Source organism: Cryptotermes secundus, unplaced genomic scaffold, assembly GCF_002891405.2.
Source record: "Cryptotermes secundus unplaced genomic scaffold, Csec_1.0 scaffold1441, whole genome shotgun sequence".
Lineage (NCBI taxonomy): Eukaryota > Metazoa > Arthropoda > Insecta > Blattodea > Kalotermitidae > Cryptotermes > Cryptotermes secundus.
The window spans coordinates 280,640-297,835 of record NW_019734987.1 but is presented as its reverse complement, the minus strand read 5'-3'; the positions used below and the strand labels follow the sequence as shown (position 1 = coordinate 297,835).

At 41.2% G+C, this 17,196-nt stretch overlaps 1 protein-coding gene across 1 annotated transcript in view; it reads right to left on the bottom strand.

Annotated features, from left to right (window-relative positions):
* LOC111869170 (multidrug resistance-associated protein 1) overlaps positions 1-17,196 on the bottom strand; it is a 151,260-nt gene that overhangs the window by 124,711 nt on the left and 9,353 nt on the right. The window lies entirely within an intron of this gene.

Here is a 17,196-nt window from a genome sequence, read left to right as displayed (position 1 = left end):
CCTATCTGTTTTTCAATGTTTCTATGGTTGATGTCATACTGTTCCATTGACAGATTTGAAAAGTTAGAGGTTCATATTGGAAAAATTAATCGCTGTAGTTATAAGTTGCTAAGGCATCTGATATACGTGGTACAGTCGTTAAGTTCATGGACTGTGGTTTTATCGCATCATATTACAAGGTATTCACATACACTTACACAGATCCACATCAGCCATCAAAGTAGTCACAGTTGGCTGCTATGCAAGTCTGCCAACGTTGATATAGCTGCCGAAAGCATTGCTGAAACATATTGGTAGGAAATTCCCGTCCAGCGTCTCTTGTGACCTCGGATGACTGAAATCTGCGACAACCTAGCTTTGCTTTCAAGCGGTGAAAGAGAAAGAAATCGCATGGTGCGAGATCAGGTGAGTACGGAGGGTGTGGCAAAACGGTGACCTGTTGCCTTTCCAGTTGCCCTTGGACAAGAACAGAGCGATGTGCAGGGGGGTTGTTGTGTAGCAACAGCCAATTCGTCATGTTAAATGTTTAGCTAGGGGACCCGCCTGCTTTTTGGCAGAACTTGATGTTTGCCCATTGTTCAAACTACCACATTTTCGATTTCCGCCACTCGCAGTTAACTGCAGTTCACAATAGAGGCCATAGTTCTGCTTACACCGTTTGCACACAACCGCCTCTTGCTGAGACAAGAGATGAACTGACAGGGCATCATATCGAGCCTCAACCTATCCACTGTAGTGCACTGCAACGACACTTTGCTGCCAGTCCACGAACTTATCGACTATGGTAGTATTCTTGATAACAGGCTGTTGGAATATGTGTTTATCCCAAAGGAAGACACAGTCTGTTTAACTCAGATTTTAAAAACCAGATAAGAACAAGCCGCATAACTCCTCACTCGCATGCATGCTACATTCCCCGCCCAGCTGATCCTCTGTGGCTTGATCATTATAATTATACTTGGCAAAGTGTACAAGTTATGAAGCTCCTCATTTTGCAGTTTTCTCCAGCCTCCTATAACTTCGGTCCAAGAATTCTCCTCAACACCCTATTGTCAAACACTTTCAGCCTGTTTTCCTCCCTTAGTTTCAGAGACCAAGTTTCACCCCTATACAGAAACCACAGGCAAAATTATAGTTTTGTATATTATAATTTTTATGTTTTTATGCAGTAGATGAGAAGACAAAAGGTTCTGGGCTGAATGGTAGCAAGCATTACCCAAATTCAGTCTCCTGTTAATTTCCTCCTGGATCAAATTCTGATTTGTTACTTTCATTCCCAGATATTTGAAATGTGCCACATTTTTAAGGATCTAGTAACTATCTTTGTGTAAGATTTCTGTTGTTCATTCTTGTGGCAAGACAGCAACATATACCTATTTTTCTCTGTGTTTATATCTAGGCCAACATCCTTACTATCAAGAATTACGTTTTCTGTTTTTCTTCATGGTATCTATATTATCTCCCAATAGAGTTGCATTATCAGCATAGACCAGAAGCTGATGTGTCCTATCAGGTTATCCTGGACCTTTCTAGTGGTACATCCCGAAGCAAAGTCTAAAAGCAATGGGGATAAAGAATCTCATTATTTTAGACCATTTTGGATAGGAAGCATATCAGACAAATGTTTACCCACATGGACTGTACTATAGGTTTCATTTAAGCGTGTTTTAACTATAGTTTCATGGGTACCCCAGACTCTAGGAGAATACTGTATACTACTTCCCTCCTAACTAAATCATAGGCTTTCTTGAAGTCTACGAATATCTTATGTACTGGCTCATTGTACTCCCATTCTTTGCTCCAGTATCTGATGACTGCGAAAAACCTCATCAGTAGTAGTTCTCTTAAATCGAAACCCACACTGATGATCCCCAGTAATTTCGTCCGTGTATGAACTTAATCTTGAGGGAAGGATATTGAAAAATAAAAGATTGCATGAAGTTGATAACAGTGATATTCAGCAGGCAACAGGGCATGATAACCCAGAAGACAGAATTCCTCATAACCACCTCTGCGAGAACCTCAAATCCTACATGCACACTCAGTTTCAATTTTGGCGCCAGAGATGACGCTTTGTTAGCATGGTTGGTGAGCCATGGTTGACCTTGCTCTGCCATCTACTGATGAATTTTCGAACAAGCACATCAATCGATAATATAACGATTCACCGTAGCCGCTTGTTACTAATCGAGATCTTGCATCCGCCGCTAATCATAAAATAGTTTCCCTTAGAATTATATGAATGGAGCTGTGTCGTACAGAAATTATGTAGTAATGAAGAACGGAACAGTAAGTAATACGAATGATAATAATAATATAATGTGGACTATGGAAATGGTTTTGGAATATTCTTTTTGGGTTGTACTATTCCACATTCACAAGAAGGGACTGAGACAAACCATGGAAATAATACATTTGGCCCTCAGTTAAAGACCGACCCTAAAGCCTCCAGAATACGTTATGGCAGTCTGGACTACTACGTTCGGTGAGAAAATGTGTAAATGCAGATAAAACATACACATGGTTCTTTATTGCGACTAGGACAAGTTCTCAAGCACATTCATACTGTCCTTCGCATCCTAATGACAGAGGGTCTTCCTTAGAAGTCGAGAGTTATTTACATGTTACCGTCATCATATAAATTAAAACAGGAAACTCATTTACATAAATATATTGTACACCAATGTATTTTTAAAGTCGCCATTCGTCATATATAGCCGGCCACGGTAGCCGAACGGCCTAAGGCATGTACTACTGTCCTCGCTTGCTCAGAAGCCGAGATCGTGGGTTCGAATCCCACACAAGGCATGGATGTTTGGTGTGTGTATGCGTTTATTCTGTGTTTGTGTTGTCCTGTGTTTATGTAGAGGCCTTGTGACGAGCTGATTACCCGTCCAAGGAGTCCTACCGTCTGTAAAAATGATCAATGAAACTTATAAATCAGCCCTAAGCTCCAAAGTGGGAGCAAAGAGGAATAAAAAAATAGGCATGTGTGACTGAAGGCGAGTACGCGGTTTAGGATTTTATATCTGTGACATGCATAAGACAGGGATAATAAACTGTATCACTGGGGATCTTCAGTGTGTTAATTCTGCGTAAAAGGTACTCATTTAGTCTTATTAACCCCACAACTTGGTATAACTAAAAATGATGCCTACACTTTAAGACTGATTTTTCTATTCATCATTCGAAATCTCCTTCAATGTGCTGGTGTTCGCCCCACCCCTCACTTTTTTAGCTTCCAGCTCACAGCCAGCCTTTGCATAACCTATAGAAGTATTGTTATTGTTGTTGCTGCTCCTGTTAACGTCGTCTTCTTATTACAGTTTAATTCATTGCCACCCAGAAAGATGCGCTTACTGTCCACGAGCACTTACACCCCGCTCCCCTTAAGCCATCTCGTCGCCTGTGCCGCTGATATGCGATTGCTTCACATATAACAATCGAAAACACGTCTCGACACATTTGTACTCAACGAAGGGGGAGGGGGGGAATGCAGTTCTTCCTTGACCTGCTGCTACAAGAAGTGTAAAGCGAGACGGATGTTGGGCTGGTGAACACAAAGGAACGTGTATGAATCTGTGCAGCTTCCTGTCGTCTATCTCTTTTTTGTTTCATTGTTCGTGTATGAGAAGTCACACTCGCTTTCACTCAGCAATCAGTCTCAGCGGTGTGGAAAGAGGTATCTGTGTAATATTTCGTTTGTATAATTATGTTCTTGTTAATGATTCTAATGTGCTTTCATATTCTGGCGAACAAATATTGTACCCCAATAACCGAAACAGTTAACATAAATTTTGGTATCGAAACTTCCTCCACAGCAGGCAGAATGATTGTTAACCCCGTAAAGTGGTTAATAGAGACTACGTAAGCAATATTTCATCCAATTTGAACGAAAAGTCTGGGAAATGAACTCAAATATACGTGGCATTAAGATAAGAATGCTTGGCATTGTTAATGGTTAGGGTAACAGGAAAATGTTTCACTATTTAATAATAATAAATATCAAACCGAACTTGAGGAGCAGATAATAAACATTATTAATCTGCATGGCAATTATGAAAATGTCGAATCTAGAATCACGTAATCCCATTCGTAGAGCATGAGATTCATACAGTTATTTTTTTAAGAAAAATTTTATTTCCGGGATATAATGCCCTGTAGTCCGAGGGACAACGTTATATCCTAGTAGACAGAATTGTTCGTAATCCCATTTCGTCTCCAATTGTACTGAAATGAAAATGTAGCCTATGACCAACAAGCATTAGAAACAGGTAAAAATGTAGTGCCTGTGCTTAAGATGAGGCACTATGCTACAACCCGGAAGGTCGCTGGATCTAATCCCGATGAGGTGGCTTTTTCAATTTACCTAATCCTTTAGCCGCACTATGGCCGTGGGGTCAATTCAGCCTCTAACAGAAATGAGTAAAAAAGTAAATCTATCCCTGTAACAGGCCCATAGGGTTGTGAGACGTTGAGAGTCCCACATTATCTAGACAATCGACTCAAAGATGGCGGTAAGGTTGTCAGCCTTACGCGCCGGCCGCGCTTTACTCTCCAGGAAAATTAATTAATTCCTGGTACTCATTTCTGTTAGAGGCTGAGTCGATCCCAGGGCCATAGTGCGGCTGGAAGGATTAGGTCAATTGATAAAAATCCAATGACCTCATCGGGACTTGAACCAGGAATATTCTTGACGGTAAAGGGCGGCCGGCGCGTAAGTCTGACAACCTTACCACCATCTATGAGCCGATTTTCTAGAAAACGTGGGAACCTCAACATCTCCAAACACTACGGGCCTTCACGGCCTGTTACAGGGATACCTTTACTTAATTTACTTTACTTTACTGTTCTTAACTAATTAATCACTATGCCATGAAGATGTACGGGGAGTAGCTATATAGATCAGTGTATTCTAGACCTCGGCACTTAACGCTCCGGCTGCTTTACCCCCGGAAGAAGAACCCCTGGTACGCATTGTATAGGAGACTGGGTGGGCCCCAGAACCGGTGTGGACGACGTGGAGAGAGGAGTGAAATCTTCCCCTACCGGTACTAGGAATCCGACCCACCGGCTTCAAGCCCGTGGCAGTTAAACCGACTGTGCTACACCGACTTACACTGGATATAAGTGTCAGTTGAAATAATTTACAAATTTTCTGCCGGCACGCTGTTTGAAGTAACATCCCGGTTACAATTGAATAATTACTGAAGTATGAACCTCAGTCTCCGTTAATATTACTGCAAGTATTTTGTGTTTGCTAAGTAGGCCCACGTGATTACATGGCTTCTGAGGCGTATCTAATTGTGTTTCATGTGTGGCCTTTCTTACAAGTGCAACTGTCTTCTTATACTCTGGAATTATGCGCTTTTATGTCATTTGTTTCTCGCTTAGTGGTGGTGTTGGTATTTTGGATTCTAGTGTTCGTGGCATACAGGGTTTCCCCTATAACTTTCTATTTGGATGGCAAACTTTGAAATCAGGGGATTCATCTTACAGGCTTGTGGTCCTGAATTACTTTCACATAATGTGCTTGCAGCTATTATCTTATATCTTCTGGAGTTTAAATTTCTAATATTGAATCACTTTCTGTTTAACTGGGATTGCAGTGTACGTTATTTCTTCTGTAGAACTTCGCTGGTAGGACTTTTTTTTTTTAATTAAGACTGCAGCACTATTATAAAGTTCAGACAATCTTTCTTTGAAAATTATCTTGAATTTTGAAGAAAGCAGTCTTCTGGGATTTGGCACCGTGTATATGTGGTGCTAACCGACCAGTCTGCTTTTAACGGTTCTCACGGTCTCTTCGCTTGCTGATTTCTTATATTTTTCCTTGTACCCTGAAGATGGAGGCGGTACATTCCTCCGAAATGTCGGTTAACACCACATATACACGGTGCCAAATCCCAGAAGACTGCTTTCTTCATAGTGACCGCCGTGAAAGCCTCAAATCTTACATCTTGAATTTTGTACAGCTCTAGAGCTATTTATTGTTTGGATTGGGGGTCTGTTCTTTTCTGCTGCTAAATGAAAAATTTATTATCTGCTGGGTATAATTCGAAGGTGAAAAAAAAATATTGTATAGAGAATATTTTGAGGAAATTTATTGCAGAGAAGTTATTTGGAACATTACATAGACAGAAGGATATTAAAAAATACACGTATCATAGACAAATTACAATTATCTACGCTCAAGAGACATGCATTTCTGTGCCGTGGAGTTTAACCCTTGTGTTGTAATATCATACAATTCAGTCAGAACGTTGATAATCTCAATTAGAAAAAAAATACTATTAATCTTATTTCTGGTTTTTGGTTCAGTGGGTTTGTAAATTTGGTTTACAATACGAACGTGTGTTATTTTTACGCCCAAATTTGGAAATCTGTCTGTAATTCCTAACTTGTTTGACTTTCGAACTTCCTTTCAGGCATTTCTGTTTCATACTGCCCCTTATAACCTTGCTGTCTCCCTTCTCTACAGCTACAAGAAGTGAAACTCGCTGAACATGGCCGGCAGCTGCTGTTGCAGGTAAAACCTTCTAGCGGGGCCCTCAGTGACGTCCCAGAAGGATTCCTAACAACATCGCTGTGGTCGTGTGATTCAGAGATCCGTGTTTGTTCAAGTTGTCCGTGGTGGTACCGGGGGTCCCCCCTACACCCCTCCCCCTCCATAAAGTTCTTTGAGTAAAAAATAGGAATTCAATATGACGGTATACAGAACGTATGGAAGATGTCTGATTCTACTGACAGCATTCCTAACAGGTAAGTGATGCACTTTTTTATATCCCTTAACTTTATTACTGGTTGCCTTGATTTTGCCTGATGGATTCGATTGGTGTTATTATCCTTCTGTATTATACATTCGGCCATTGTCATCTGCATTGCGTTTCTCTTTTGTTATAACTATACGTTGTTTTGCTACGTGGCTAGAGGTGACTATCACAGTAAAATAAATATATTCAAGTTGTTCTTTTCCAATCTTATAACATTCGAATTTTATTTCGTTGCTATTGAGAAATGAGATATGATAATGTACTTGATAAAACAGGTAAGAGATGGCAGAAAGCATGCCTGAAGCAAGATTCGAGTTCGCAATATCTGGGCCCAAGATTCCTAGATGTTTTCTTTAAAAAAATGTAGTTCAGGAGTGAAGTATTTAAAGAATTTCAAGACAGGATGTTGTAATCGTGTTATGATGTGAGTCTACGGTGCAGAACTAAGCAATCCTTCCACGAGATATGTTATTATTATTATTCCCTCGACGTTAATGCCGATATTCGTTTGTTTCCTCAGGATATTAATTAAGAGTTATGAATANGGCAATAACAAACTACAACCATTTATTCATATCCATGATTTATTTCAACCGTCTTCCAGTGCATACACTCATCTATCTCCTCCTCTCACTCGCACTACATGTTTCGGCAGAAAAGTGTCATCTTCAGGTGCTTATTCAATTTACGCTAAACTAGTTCATTGCATGCCTTGTCTTCATATTAAAATAACTAAAATATATATTTATCATATATATTGATAAAGCAGGCCCAGCAGTATAACACACGCAGTCACAGGAGCAAGAAACAATACAAAGCACAATAATACACGATATTGAAAGAGTGCTCCAACAGAAGAGGATAGATGTGACTCGCGTAGTGAGATACGACGTAGGGAAGATAAAATTCCTGAACAATTTTAATATTTTTAACATTTAACATTTATCAATATATATGATAAATATATATTTTAGTTATTTTAATATGAAGACAAGGCATGCAATGAACTAGTTTAGCGTAAATTGAATAAGCACCTGAAGATGACACTTTTCTGCCGAAACATGTAGTGCGAGTGAGAGGAGGAGATAGATGAGTGTATGCACTGGAAGACGGTTGAAATAAATCATGGATATGAATAAATGGTTGTAGTTTGTTATTGCCTTGTGTACATTTTAGTAACAAAGTTATTTCTTTTTACGGTGACGAGTTGTTAGTTCCACACCCAACCCCCAAGCAGCCACTTAGGGTGTTTGAGAACAGGGTGCTGAGGAGAATATTTGGACCGAAGAGAGATGAAGTGACAGGAGGTTGGAGAAAACTGCATAATGAGGAGCTTCATAACTTGTACTCTTCTCCAAGTATAATTAGAATGATCAAGTCAAGGAGGATGCGGTGGGCAGGGCATGTAGCACGAATGGGGGAGAAGAGGAATGCATATAGGATATTGGTGGGAAAGCCAGAAGGAAAGAGACCACCGGAAAGACCAAGGCATAGGTGGGTGGGCAATGTTAAAATGGATCTTAGATAGATAGGATGGGATGGTATGGATTGGATTGATCTTGATCAGGATAGGGACCAGTGGGGGCTCTTGTGAACACTGTAATGAACCTTCGGATTCCATAAAATGATTGGAAGTTCTTGAGTAGCTGCAGAATTGGCGGATCCTCAAGAGGGCTCAGCTCCATAAGTAATTAAGTAAGTAAGTAAGTAAGTTTGTTATTGCCGAATTCCAAAAGCGTTGGTTGAAGTGTGCATTTATTAGCTGCCATATTTTGCTACGAGAGGGATATTCTACAGTTGGTGTAGAAGTTTAATATCCTACAGTTTCGCGTATTGTACGTGTAGAAATAAGCATCTCGCTGTAACTGAACTTTGTTGTGATGTGTTCCACAACTGATGAAATAATTGTCCGGTGTGATTATTCAAGGTGTTAGGCAAATTTCAGTGTCTGGCAGGAAGAAAACATAGTTAAGAATGTTCTGACTCGCATTTTTGGAGTTTTAAAAACGATATGTTTCCATCATTTTATGCGGATAATACACCGGTACACAGAAATTTGATGATCTTCCCATACTTCGCAAAGGCAGCTGTCCGGTATGTTTCTAGTGTAATTGGCATCCAGGTCATGCAGCCAGCTAACAAAGCTGAGAGGCTTCATGATTTATCTCAGTCCCTCCAGAGGAATTTCGAGATGTTGCTTGTATAACAGAATATATCCATAGCTTTTAATGAAAAATTACACCTCTACCTAGGCTACCATCCGGTCCCATTGTTTGGAAGACTGGCAGAATCGGTGCTGGAGATTGTCTGGAGATTATTATGAAGAGAAACACTCCGACTTCCCCTTCCTCGTCTCTTATCCTCTATTGCTCAGACCGCAGTCAGTCACTTTACTGTCGTTAACGGCGTCACTGCTCTATGTCTGTTCCTATGTCAAAAAAAAAAACAATGCTGGAATTTCGAGAGCCGGGATAGCTCAGTCAGTATATCGATGGGCTACAGGCTGGATAGCCGGGATTCGATTCCTGGTTGAATGCATAATTTTTCTCTTCTCCGTTGCGTCCAGACCGGCTCTGGGGCCCACCCAGCCTCATATCTGATAGGTACCGAGGACTTTTTCGCCAGGGTAAAGCGGCTGGGGCCTGAAGCTTGTGTATATGTATGTGTGTAAGGGTTGGGCCGCGCCATAGCTCAAGCGGTTAGTCGCTGGCTTCCCACCGCGGCGGCCCGGGTTCGATCACGGGTCTGGTCAAGTGGGATTTGTGGTGGACAAAGTAGCGCTGGGACAGGTTCTCTCCGTGCACTACGGTTTCCCCTGCCAATCTTCATTCCACCAATTGCTCCTCAATCACCCTCACATATCATCTGGGGATGACAATAGGCCAGGAGTGGCAGCAGTACAAGGGACTTAGTCCCACCCCACTAGCAATAAAAAAATGTGTGTAAGGGTTGGGCCATAAAATCCGGCCCTCGCACTGCGACCTTCACTGATCTGTTGTGCTTCCCCTTTGGATTAACCCTTTATTAATCCTACACTTCGAATGAAATGTATGGCTATTTATGGAGGCGTCATAATAATCACTTGGTTCCATGAAAAACTGATCCAGGTGACGAACCCTTAAGTAAGCTATGGCCTCACAATTACACAGGATGTGTGTGGCTGATTCGTCTTCTTGTAGGCACTTTTCACAGGTTGGGTCATCGACGTGAAGCTTACCATTCACATTCGTCTAGTGTCGAGGTCAAGCAAGAATAGTGGAGCTATACCTCCACTCCCTCATATGTCTTCATGGCGTAGTGCTTAATTAATTTAGCACGCGGACTTCACCTTTTGTAATATCTCAGAGAGTTTTGAACATAATTAGTAAGTTTCTACACGTGGACCGTTCGTGACCCTGCATGCCAAATTGACATTCATCTCAATGCCAGACACGCTGTTGTGCATGTCTTGTTGCCTGTCCAGGGGCCTCTCTTGTTCTTGGCTTGGAATGGTTCCGGTCTCCACTCGTCCGTATAAATGAAATTCGTTGCATAGCCCCAAAAAGAAAAATCAAGCGGCGTCAAATAAGAATTTCTAGGTCGCCGCAGAATTTAACTACCCCTGCCAAGCTATCTTGCAGGAATTGTTGCGTTAAGAACAACAATATATTATGAGAAATGGGCAGACGCGCCATCTTGCTTGTGGCCGCTCGTGGAACTGTTTTTAATTGGCGGGGAGACCGCCTCTGTGGTCTAGTGGTCAGAGTTCTTGGCTACAGATCCAGAGGTCCCGGGTTCGATTTCCGGCGCTACCAGATTTTCTGAGAAGTAATGGGTCTGGAACGGGGTCCACTCAGCCTTATGAGGCTATTTGAGGAGCTAGTTCAAGGAAATAGCGGCTCCGGTCTAGAAAACCGAGATTAACGGCCGTGGGGATTCGTTGCGCTGACCACGAGACACCCTCTATCCGCTAAAATGGGCACTAACTTCTCCGACAAGCGGCGGTCGCTCGGTCTGTATACTTCGTTTGCGGACTGCAGGTCACAGAGTTTTATGTAAAGGTATAGAGTACTGATGACTCCTGCTTATTTGGAGACAGGGCCTTCTGGTACCTAAGCATTATTTTCGGGTACAGTGTATAGAAGTGTTCTCTGAATTTGGCTGTAAAATATTTTTATGATTATTATTTAACTGTTATGCCTTCTTATTGTTCAACCGTATTTAGTTGACATTTGCCGAAAATTAACATTCACGCACAGTCAGTGGTAACTACAGCAACTGTTTCTTGATACTGAAAACAAATGCCACGAAATGTGCGTACCCACTCCTAGAGGTACTTACCCTGAATGAACTACGCACAATTGTTAACTGCATTTATGGCTCTATAATATTTAAAATGCATCTGTGTTTCGGGACCATAGACAAACGCTGTGTGATCTTGAACAAGCGGATGTCCGTGACCTATTGTGTGTCACCTGACAGGCTGTACAGCCCCACCCCTACTGCCTGTGTCACTTCTGTAGTTGAATTTTCGGCGTGTTCGCAAAGAAATTTCACCATAAATCGACAGTTAACTTTTAGGTACTATAAATGTCAACCTGGTAGCATGTAGGAACTCGAGAACCGCTGAACGGATATTCAAGAAATTTCGTATTGAAGACTTTTACTAATATCTATGTAAGATATATGTTCAGACATTCCTATTTCTGTTAACACAGGGCGACACAGACACTTTGTTTCGAACGTAACTCGCTAAACATTTATCGGAGAGAAAAATATTTCAGAAAAACATTGTAACGAAAACTGATACATGCAATTTATACACAATGCAAATTTTTCCCTAAGTATTCCACTTCTCGAGATAATTAAAAGAGCAAGCGAGAGAAAATGTCAAAATTGTTTCACTGTGCCTACATTTATTAACTTCTTTACGCCAAATTTATTTAGAATTCCTGACATCAAACAGGGCTAAATTTACAGTTGTGAGGCCCCAGCAGAAATCAAAATTTGGAGGCCCCTATCAGTAATAACAAAGTCAGGCTATGACAACTCTTTTTTGTTGCTGCTTTTCTTATTTCTTATAATAAGTAATAATAATTTGTGACTTTAGACGACCAAATGTCCCAGTAAAACGCATGGATTCTATTTTTATTTTGCGGAGGCCCCAGGGTTCTTCCCCTCAAATTCTGTTCTAACATCAAATTTCATACATGCACTTTCATCAAAAGTGCGAATGGTGATACAGCGGTGTTGAAAATTAAAAAAAAAAAAGTTTTAGTTCATTATTAATTATAAATTTCATATAAAATGTATAAAATATTTCGCGCGTATTTTTATGAAATAGACTCTGAACAGGTTGAAATACCTGTAACTGATCTAACTTATATTTCCGAAGTGCGTGTTTCGAAAATTAGGTGTGCACTTTCCTAAGGATATTCCCAATTTTCATCATTCATTGCAATCGAATGACTATGTACTATATTAATATACTACAACATGACACCATCGCCTCCAATCCTATACAATTTTTATGTATAATCACCATATCATCACATTCAACTATGTACGACCATACAGTTAACACAAAATTGTTAAATAATGTATGAAAAATATAACAAAAGGCTCATCTGAATTTCATTCAAAATTCCTGCCACTTAAAGCAACGAAGAAAAGTTCTCTCTTCTTCTCACATTTACTTCAACTGCTGTTTACTTTCCGTCACGTGGAAAGTGGATTTCAGAGACTTTCTTTCACGCTAGCAGGCATCTCTTTCTCTCGCACTTGACATGAATAATATAATAAATCTTATAGAATATAACATTATAGTCCTTAATCAGCTGTAACATAAGCATCCATATGATCGGCCTTCAGTGGCAAGTCACAAGAAGACGTTTTCGAAAAAGCATGTGAACAGACTGATCGAGATTGCTAAATTAATATTTTCCGGTCTAGAAAACCGAGATCAACGGCCGTGGGAATCCGTTGCGCTGACCACGTGCACCCTCTATCCGCAAAAGTTGGCACTAACTTCGCCGACAAGAGGCGGTCGCTCGGTCGGTATAGTGTGCTTGCGGACTATAGACCACGGAGTTTTTTTGTGTGTGCGAAATATTTATAATTATTGAAGTGTGAAGCTGTCCATTCATCTCCATTTAGTGACGAAGTCAAGAATATTGGTGCTTTACCTCCGTTCCCCGTACGTCTTCATGGCGTGGTGTTCCATGAATTAAGCACAGGGAGAGCTATATCTTTATGACTGAAGAAGGTACTAGCATTGGTTCTTATCTGCTCCAGGAAGTCACGGAAAATATGTTTTATCATATCCAGATATCTTTAACACACTGTGTCACGTGCTGTGATAAGCAACAACTTTCCGGACAACTTCAAAGAGGTTGTGATCGACTTTTTAGTGTCAAAACTGCCAGTGATCTACCACCCCCTCGTATCGTCGTACCTCGCTTTAAGCAAAAATATTGGTAAAAATAACACGACATTTGATGTTTGTTGTAAAAGCAACATACATTGAAAGTACAGACTACTTTAGCACGTATTTTCCCTTTAAAATCTGAATATAATCATATTATATTACAAGTGAATTTACATGCTTTTCACGTATAATTTCCTTATAGGCCTATGAGATCGACCAAAAATCATCCCGCGATCGACGCGCTGGACATGCCTGCACTATACTAACAAGATTATCATAACTAATAAGAAATTTAGGTATGGTTCATTTTAATAAAGACTCAGGAAAGAAGGAGTCTGTAACCAGAACCATTTAAATGTGCAGTGCTGTCGGGTATTCGCGAGATTTCTCGTCCTACTATTACTGCTGGAAAAACGAGTTTACAAAACTGAACGTAATTTAAGCACGACCTTGACAAGGAACAGGTGTGTCTGTGAAAGTGAATTAGTCGTGCTTAATCAGAAAAAGAGTATCAGAAGGGATTATACACATAATCTTCCTTTGGCACCGTATTTAACAAAATATTTATGTTAATTCCCACTAATTTACGAGGCTAATCTACTAGTTCAGTCTTAATTTTCCGCAAGACCACAAGACATGGAGCCAATGAATGCTAATTCGATACTAAACACCTTGAATCGATTTTTACTTACCGAGATCGTTCGTATAAGGATATAGTGGGAAACGCTACACATTTTCTAAACCTATAATATCTTAACATTTCTAATCCCCTCTGTTCGAATGCTGAAATAACAGTTGGAAATAGAACACAATCACTTCGTTCGAAATTCCTCACAGCTCTCCACATTTAGCTCAACCATCAATGATTTTTGTGACCGCCTCTGTGGTCTAGTGGTCAGAGTTCCTGGTTACAGATCCAGAGATCCCGGGTTCGATTCCCGGCGGCAGATAGATAGATAGATATATGCAGATAGAAGTATCAATTTTCTCCGAAAAGTCGATTCACTTTTACCGAACCACATTGTGTCACATCGCAGGATAACTACATCTTACACTATACCGAAGTTAGCTTTGACGTCACATGTATAAAGTAAACTTGGGTCCTGTAACGTTAATTTTGTAAAGTAAAGCTATCCCTGTACCAGGCCGTGGAGGTCCATAGGGTTGTGACACGTTGAGGGTCCCACATTATCTAGACAATCGGCTCAAAGATGGCGGTAAGGTTGAGTCGACCCCAGGGCCAGAGTGCAGCTGGAAGGATTAGGTCAATAAAAAAAAATCCACTGACTTCATCGTGACATGAACCCGCGACCTTCCGGCTTGTAGCACAGTGCCTCAACCACTACGCTACCGCGTGCCCCCGATTTTCACAGGTTCAGGTGGTAATAAGAAAGTAGCTGTGTTATTTTCAGGCAGACGGCAATATCACGGATGCCATGTGTTTGTACTTTTCGGCCTGGATGTCATATGGAGCACAGAGGTGAATGTGATGATTATGTATGGCAGACGGTGAGGTATGAGAAAGTGGTCGTGGATTTTTTTTTCTTTTTTGAAGGTTGTAATACGTCATTCAGCTCGAGCTAAAACTGTGACGAGAAATGCGTTTGTTTCACTCGATCCGAGCCAGTTGCTTACAAATTCCAAACCAGACACGTTACCACTGTGCTAGCTTTATCGGTACTTTGCTTTCAAGTTATGTTTTTCACATCTGCAAGTTTACTCTTCATGTAATACAATGAACAAGGGGACGAGCAACAAGCGAAGAAAGGCGTTTATATACTAAACAGACGGACACTTTCTCTCCTTGCTAAAATAAACAACTGGCATCAGTGGCGGAATCAAGTTTGTACCCAGAGTATATATCCTATAGAGCGAACTGTATTTAAGAATGTTAAGAATCCGAGACTTGTACCAACGCGTTGATATTCAGTGTAACATGATATGTTGCCATTAGTGAAGCATTAGGATACATATCGTTCAAAAGCTCTTTCAGTATTCTTCTTTGCTTGAGAAACCAATGACTGTGAATAGCAACACCTGATACACGAGACCAGAAAGAGAGGTTATCCAACAACAAAAAAAAACTTCATGGCTATAGTCCGCAAGCAAACTATACCGACCGAGCGACCGCCGCTTGTCCGTGAAGTTAGTACGAACTTTAGCGGATAGAGGGTGTCGCGAGGTCAGCGCAACGAATCCCCACGGTCGTTAATTTCGGTTTTCTAGACCGTAGCCGTTATTTCCTTGAAATAGCTCCTCAGTTATCCTCATGAGGCTGAGTGGTCCCCGTTCCAGACCCGCTACTTCTCAGAAAATCTGGTAGATCCGGGAATCGAACCCGGTACCTCAGGATCTGTAGCCAGGAACTCTGACCACTAGAGGCGGTCAAAATAAACTACAAATAAATGATATTCACTTTCGTGGAAACGGTAAATCTGAAAACAAATTCACTAAATGAGCAAAGCTCTTGGCCTAGAAAGGCATTTACCATTGTCACAATAATAAATATTATGCTTAACTGCGAGGCGTGCGGGCTGTTAGATTTGCTCCGATCTTCGGATTAGGCGAATTGATATTTCCATCTCTTTCATGGTCGAGCTTTATCTCGTCTTTCTTTAAGATGATATTCAAACAGATTCCAGGTAACTTAATTGGTCCGCATTCTTACAATTTCTAAAATATAATTTTATATTCAAATGAGGTGGACAAGGCATGTAGCTCGAATGGAGGAGAAGAGGAATGCATATAGGATATTGGTGGGAGAGCCAGAAGGAAAGAGACCACTGGGAAGACCAAGGCGTAGGTGGGTGGACAATATTAAAATGAATCTTTGAGAGATAGGGTGGATGGTATGGATTGGATTGATCTGGCTCACGATAGGGACCAGTGGAGGACTCTTCTGGACTTAGTAATGAACCTTCGGGTTCCATAAAATGCTGGGACATTCTTGAGTAGCTGCAGAATTGACGGCTTCTCAAGAAGGGCTCAGCTCCATGAGTGAGTGAGTGAGTGAGTGAGTGAGTGAGTGAGTGAGTGAATTGTCGACAAGACTTCTAGACTCAGTCATATAATCCTATATCTCTATTTATCAAATGACCCTGTTTGGGGGTAAATGCAACAGCCACGCTTAATTATTTACCCCTTTGTCATCAGTACTGGTGATTTCAGTGTGCTCTCCTTCCACGAGCAGTGGCTGTCATGTAAGATTGACCCAGTGCAGTGAGAGTGAACAGTATTTTATACAGTTTCGGTGTCAAGGACCCAATGGATTGTGGCCGGAGTTTATTCCAGTCGCTATCCCCGCCGTGTAGGAGTCGTGCCTGCACCGTAATATAAATTCACATGACAGTAACAACACATCTTTCAGGCCAAACGCTACACCGGATGTCGCAGACTTGACAACAGAATCACATAAATTTACGTACAGACAATCGGTAAAGGGACTTCTAAATCTCCTGGATAACCCCTCTGACCGTCTCTGTGGTCTAGTGGTCAGAGTTCCTGCCTACAGATCCTGAGGTACCGGGTTCGATTCCCGGCGCTACCAGGATTTTCTGAGAAGTAGTGGATCTGGAATGGGGTCCACTCAGCCTTATGAGGATAATTGAGGAGCTATTTCAAGGAAATAGCGGCTCCGGTCTAGAAAACCGAAATTAACGGCCGTGGGGATTCGTTGCGCTGACCACGTAACACCCTCTATCCGCAAAAGTTGGCACTACGCCGACAAGCGGCGGTCGCTCGGCCGGTATAGTTCGCTTACGGACTACAGGTCACGGATTTTTCTTTTTTTTTGTAGTGGATTTTACGGCGCTGCCAATTACTTAGACTATATAGCGTCGAAATGTAGAGTGATTGATGATCAATAAATTGAAAAGGATTTGGAAGGAAACAGTAGTCGCCTAATCGAGATAATATCCCAGAATTTTCGTACAGGAACTGAGTAAAACCACGGATACCTCATTCAGGACAGACGGTGTCTTGGCTAAGATTCGAACCGAGCATTTCCCGAATACAAAC